Source organism: Bidens hawaiensis, unplaced genomic scaffold (genome assembly GCF_021521415.1).
Source record: "Bidens hawaiensis isolate Kalapana, Puna unplaced genomic scaffold, B.hawaiensis_p1.1 tig00003781_1, whole genome shotgun sequence".
NCBI lineage: Eukaryota > Viridiplantae > Streptophyta > Magnoliopsida > Asterales > Asteraceae > Bidens > Bidens hawaiensis.
The window spans coordinates 922,989-929,842 of NW_027491218.1; positions in this window are offsets into that span (position 1 = coordinate 922,989).

Genomic DNA, 6,854 nt, shown 5'->3' on the forward strand with positions numbered 1-6,854 from the left:
CTCCAATTCTTATTATTTAATAACAGTTTGTTTTTTAATTACGTAATTTACGTAGCTGATATAGTCAGATCACATATGGAGAAAGGGTTCAAGACATGCCCAAATTTTAAGATTAATTTCGAACAAAGTTACTCAACGTAAATAAATACTTCCCTAACATGTATAAATAGTTACACAACGTCAATGTATATAAATATACAATAGGCCTATATCAATACTTATGCAACTGTTAATAATTACGCATGACGCATGTGTATATCAATGTATATAAATAATTACACGACATGTAAATAGCTATACATAGTTAGGCTGTGTGTACTGGGCGCCAGTTCAGGCGATTTTGGGGCGCGAAGGGGCTAGAACACCCCCCCCCCCCCCCGGCGATTTTTGGGCGATTTGGGGCGGGGGCGGAGTTCTTTTATCGCCTGGAGAAGATGAAGTATATTATTATTATATTATATATTATTATTATATTACTATTGTATATATATGTATATGTATATGTATATATGTTGTGTGTGTGTATATGTATATGTATATATGTTGTGTGTGATATATATATATATATATATGTTGTGTGTATATATATGTATATATGCAAAATGAATCCTAGAAACAACCCGAACCAACCGAACCACCCATTTCCTCCTTTCGGTAAACACCATGGTTCGCAAAACCAACGAAAGTGAACTTACAATGGAAACCGATGAACCTAAACCAACCGAGCTATCAGTTTCAATTTCCCGACCCCGAACCTAAACATGAACGCCAACCGAGCTATATGTTTTTTTATATTTTTAGTGATGTATTTTTTTGTATTTTTTTTTAATTTTAATGCATTTTTATTTAATTATTTAAATAAAATGGTTTTTATTTAATTAGTTTAATTATATAAAGAAAATAATAAAAAAGATACTGTGGGCCCAACTTGTAGCCCTACACCATTACACCCCAAAAACAAATTCTCACTCTTTACTGACTGGGCGCCACGTGTCACAATTCGCCCCCAATTGTAGCCTCTCCACTACGCATGGCCTTATAGTACAAGTATACAAAAACAACACATGCTTTAGCTTACTAAGTGGGTGTTTGGGAGAGCTTATTTTTTTTGCTTTTTGCTTTTTGGAGGGGCAAAATGTACAAAATGCCCCTCCAAAAGCAACTAAAAGCACCAAATTAAAGCTTTTAGATGCTTTTGGAGGGCCATTTTGAACACTTTGCCACTCCAAAAAACAAGAAGCAAAAAAAAAAAAGCTCCCCCAAACATGCCGGCCTCTACGAAAAACATTTTTGTGTAACAAAATACACATGAAACTATAATAAAATTTTAAATAATAAATTTAAGAAAATGATGGCATACTAGTATAGTTTAAATAATATTTTTAATTAAAAGCATCGAGCATCTTTTGATTGTCTATAAAATATATGACTGCCTATTGGATTTTTTTTTCTTGTAAAGTAAATTGAAAGGCAACATTATGACGTAGTTTATGATGCATATATGGTGTAAGATGTATGATGTAGTTACGATGCATGTATGGTGTATGGTTGAATATGTAAAAGCACATATTCTTGTAGCAACAATGAAGGTTAGTGTATTAAATATGACCATTTTATTTTGACACCACATACTAGTATAGACTATACGAGACGTATGATCATAATCTTAAAATTTCAGCTTATGAGCGTAAGTGTTTGTCGGGAGGCGGGGCTATACGATGCGTATAGGGCTAAACGGATCGTATTGCGTCAAAAAACGTGATGTATAGGTCGGACAGGCTGACATATGCACTAATATATCAAATAAAGCACATTATCTTCCTTTTGTTAAACTTTTTTTTTATAAATATCCATATATAACGTTTATATTTCCACGTGAACACGTGGAAAAGGAAAAAGGAGAAAAATAAATAAAAAAAGTTATAAGAATTATTAGATAAATCTCACTTGACCATCGTTGCCTATTATCACCATCATCTTTGACAACACATCTTTAGTCGACTAAAACCGCTACCACCATTTCCAGTCAAACAACAATTTGAAATAATACCATCTGTAATCTTTGAAAGATCATTTCCGACTAATGTTTTAACAATCAGGCTAGGCACAAATTGTTGTAACTTATCAAACATGCTTGACCCAAAACCATTCGTCCACATAACTAATTATTTACTAACTCTAAAACATAAAATCTATAAATCTATTTAACACAAATTAACAATTAATGCATTTTAGGCTTTTAGCTTTAATCACAATTTTTTATATAGTCATATTATGTTTATGAGGTAGAAGATAGAGAACATAAACATGTGAATAATTCATCATATTGTGAGCATTAACGATTAAAAATAGTTCCAAAAAAATAATATTTTTTTACTTGCACGTTTACAAAGCATGGTAAAGATGTGAATCTAAAATAATAAAATTACTCTTTTGTGAATAAAGTAACAAAGCAAGGTGAAAGTGAATAAAGTTTGTAAAATTGGGACCATCCGACAATGATTTTGCTTGGAATACGAACACCAAAGCCAAAGATATTGAAAGAGACTCAAGAAACATAACTAGAAGCATAACATTTGGTTTACGTGTTTAACCTAGTTTTAACCGATTAGTAACATGCAGTTGTGTCTATCAAGTTGAATAGCTAGCTAAACCGGTTCATGTTTCAATTGGTTGAATGATTTTCATAACAATGTCGTTGATCTAAAATCACAATAAAGTGATTCATTACATTACATCATATTTATATGGCATAAAGCCGTGAAATTCAAATCTTACGAAATGACCAACACTAAGGGGGTGTTTGGTAGAGGGAATTGAGGGGTGAGAAATGTAATTGGAAAGAATTATCTTGTTTGTTTATGAAAGAAAGAGGTGAGAAATGGAAATAAACCATTTCCATTTCTCTGATTTTGTTTCTCTAAAAAAAGCGGAGAATTGAATTTCTAGGGTTTCATTTCTCAGCCTCACTCTCTCACGCCTCTCCCTGCTGTTCGATCTACAGCAGCAAACTCACGCCTCTCCCTGCTATTCGATCGACTTGCAGCCTCTAATCACCCACAAATCACCCACAAATCATCTCCAATCAGTCTGTAGTTAATCATTAATAATTTATCTGTTAGGTTGCATGAGATTACTGTAGATTGTTTACTTGAATTCACGGGTGTGATTTGCTTTGTTAATTGCTTAAAACTCGTTTACTTGTTCGTTGCTTAGTTCTCTAAATTCAATTCAATTGCTTGTGTGATCAGCACTAAACACTAGTTACTTCATAATAGTAAATCTGTACACGAACTACATTGACTACATACTCCTTGTGATACGATACCCTACTTGCTCTAACTATTTAGTTTAAATTGGGTTTTTGATTGACTTAAACGATGGTCATCAGCAGACAAGTGTAAAGTTGAGACTGATATTTACCAATAGGGCATAGTTTGGATTATTTAAAACCAATTTTCCAAAATTTAACGACGTTAAGTTTTTTTCCAAATTTCAAATTGATTTTTTAGGGCTTTTGATCGGAATGAGAATGTGAATCGATTGATGTAAAACTTAACTTGAAACGATGCTTCAAACGGCTTGATTTTTGTTAATTAAAAGTTTAAACACCGGAATTGAAGCATCCTTTAGTTGTTTGAACCACCATTTAGACGTAACTTTTACATCAATCGACTCGTATCATTTTTCCGATCAAAGTTCCTAAAATATCGGTTTGAAATTTGAAAAAACCTACTGCTGTTAAGTTTTTTTTAACGGAGGTCCAATGCAAACAAATAGGATGAAAGTTGGGACCAATGACAGTTATAATCACAGTTGGGATTATTATTGGCCAACTGTATTAAGTTGGGATTATTAAAATCCAATTCACATTTATTTTTTACTATTACTATTTTGATATAACCATGTTGATGATTAGCATGTTAAGCTTTTCTGGATATTATGTGGTGTACTTCTCGAATTTCGGTGATTTTTGTTGATTTAATGATTATTATTCTCAGATTAATATATGTTTGTGTGGTTTATATTTTGTGTATGTTAGTGTCCTTTAGTGTTCAGTATCACGTTTGTTTGTGTCCGTTAGTGTTCGTTACAAATTTATGAATGGGACGAACATGGACAAGTTGAATTCCTTAACGAACAAACAAGAACATGAATTTTTGCTGGGTAAAGTGGCCGTTAATCGTTTGCTTGTCCAACAAAAGCTTAATAGACGAACACTAACAATGTCTCATTCGGTTAAGTTTGCTCAACCATAGTCAAAAGCATAGTTTTAAAATCAAAACCAGATTTTTCATAGTGAAGGGAGTTGGAGCATGCCAGAATGAATCAACGAACCTCAGGCGAACACATTAACCTTCAAAAAAACCATTTGCTCACAAATATTCGTGCCAGTTGGCAAAACCCGTTATAAGAATATTAGGCAAATGGTGAAGATGAAAACAATTGCACCTTGTCTTCTCCATCTCGTCCCAGATCTGCAAAACACGAACACTAGTTAGAAGGGGTAAGAGACCGAGGGTTATGGACCACCCTCCGAAGCTCAAGCCAGTCATCGATTTTTTGATATGTGTATAATAGTAGTAGTATATGGAGAGAATATTAGTAAGAAGAGGAACCTGATTATATTCTGAAAAGGAGTCATTTATTTATAGGAAGTTTAGTACATTTAACCCTAACGGGCTTCCTTCAACTTGAGCTTGTGAAGATTGGATTTAAATGGATTGGGCTAACACATTGGCTTGGCCTGGTATATTTGGTAGGTTTCATCTACATCGGTTCTTCTATCGTTAAAGGGCAAAGGGAGAACATGTAGCAACTTGCATAGATCTAAATTTCCCACGTAGGTCTCTCGTAAAAACTCAGGATAATTCCCAAAATGATCTTTTATAGAAAGAAAAACCCAAAACAGCCCAAAATTTTATAAAAAATCAGAAATAACCCTTCAAATCTCGTCTGGGCGTCACATAAGGAAACGTCCTGACAAGATTCAAAAGGCCCCGTCCAAGTTTAAGTAATCTCGTCTTCCCGGACCAGATTTTAGAAAATTCCGTCTGCTTAATCCATTTTTAAATAGAAGTTTTTGTCATTTTCTCTAACACTATTTCTCTCTTCTCTCTCTTCCCAATTTCCCTTCAAAAACCTCCAAAAATGGATGGCTTCGATTTGTGTTTGAACCGGTTTAGCGAGCACCAATCAAAGCCCGATAATTCATGCATTGGCTTTGATTTGTGTTCGCCGAAAACAGTTCAAACATCGCCGTAGCTCAATCTGGTTTACATGGTTGAAGGTTTTTTTTAAGTTTGATTGGGAGAAATTAGGAAGAGAGAGTTGATAAGAGAGAGAAATAATGTTTAAGAAAATGACAAACACAACTTTCCCTAAAAATGGATGAAGTAAATGGGATTTCCTACAATTCTGCCAGAGAATTATTTAAATTTGGAGGGAGCCGACAAGATTCAAATCATTTTGAATCTTGTCTAATAGATTCCCAAATATGACGCCCAAACGAAATTTGGAGGGTTTTTCTTCGTTTTTTTTTAAATTGTGTATTTTGGATTTCTTTATCTACAAAAGGGTCATTTTGAGAATTTCCCTTAAAAATCTCTCACTAATAAAAAGATGTCTTTAGTCAAGGACTTTTGTCTTGATAACCACCGAAGTCCTTTGCCTTCCTTGACACGGTCTTCACATTGTCGTATGCAGACTCAGATAAGTTTTTCATAACATTTTCTATGGTTATAGTTAAAACACATTAACTAATACAAAACAAGACATATGCACGTTTTCTAAGCGAACCCTTTTTTCATTTCCAAAAGCATCTGCTTACAAAATTATAAAAAGGTTAAAACTCTTAAAAGTTTAAAAACAGACATATTAAAGCTATTCATGGATGGCTGTCGGGTTGGTAATACAAGATTTGACCGTAGATGCATATACGACATCACCCACCTCTCCCATAGACCGTATATTTAGCCATGAATTTCTCCTTCTCTACTCCACTTCGGCTATACAAGAGTCATATGTTTCTGTTGGATTTAATGGTCGGTTCGGGTCAAGTCAACGCAACCGACCCGATGTGACCCGATATGAGTTATACCGGGGGTAACGAAATGTAAACCCACTTAAACGTTAACGTTAAATGGGCCCGACACTATCACGTAAAAGAAAAGGTTGGTGGATTAGGCTTTGTTTTAACATTTGGGCTTAAAGCCCAATGGGGTTTAATTGTTAAACCCTAAATATGTTCCCTATAAATAGATTAATATTATTCTATTTATGGTAACACTTAAAACCATCAAACCCTAGCTGCCACTATTATTCCGGCTCCGTTTTCCGGCCAACCGGTTTTCCGGCGAGTTGATTCCGGCCATCACTCACTCATTACAGCCGTCCCCTGGTCACCACAACCACCACCGACGTCCTATACGAGTTGTTGGTGGGTATTTTGGTTCAGCCGCAAGCTGTAGCGAATTTCCGGCGACCTGGTTACTTTTCCGGCGTGCCCCTTTTCCGGCCACATTCTTTGCTGCTGCTGTGCACTGAGTGTAGCTGCTGTCCGATGCCATCCACTGCCGTTCGACACCACTAATCATCGTCCAGTGCCGCCGCAGCCATCTGACGCCGTCTGCCGTCGTACGCCGCCGTGCAGCCACCGTCGGTTGCCTTAACATCGCCGTTTGGACTGGATCTTGCTTGATTGTGTCACCCTCTAGCTTATCTCGTTACTCCTCAGTGTCTTCCCGGTTTCGATAACCGAGGTATATCGAAAACTAATATATGGTTGTTTATTTTATTAATCGTACTCGTATATTGTTGTTACCGGATCCGGGTTTTGGGTTTCGGTTTTTGGT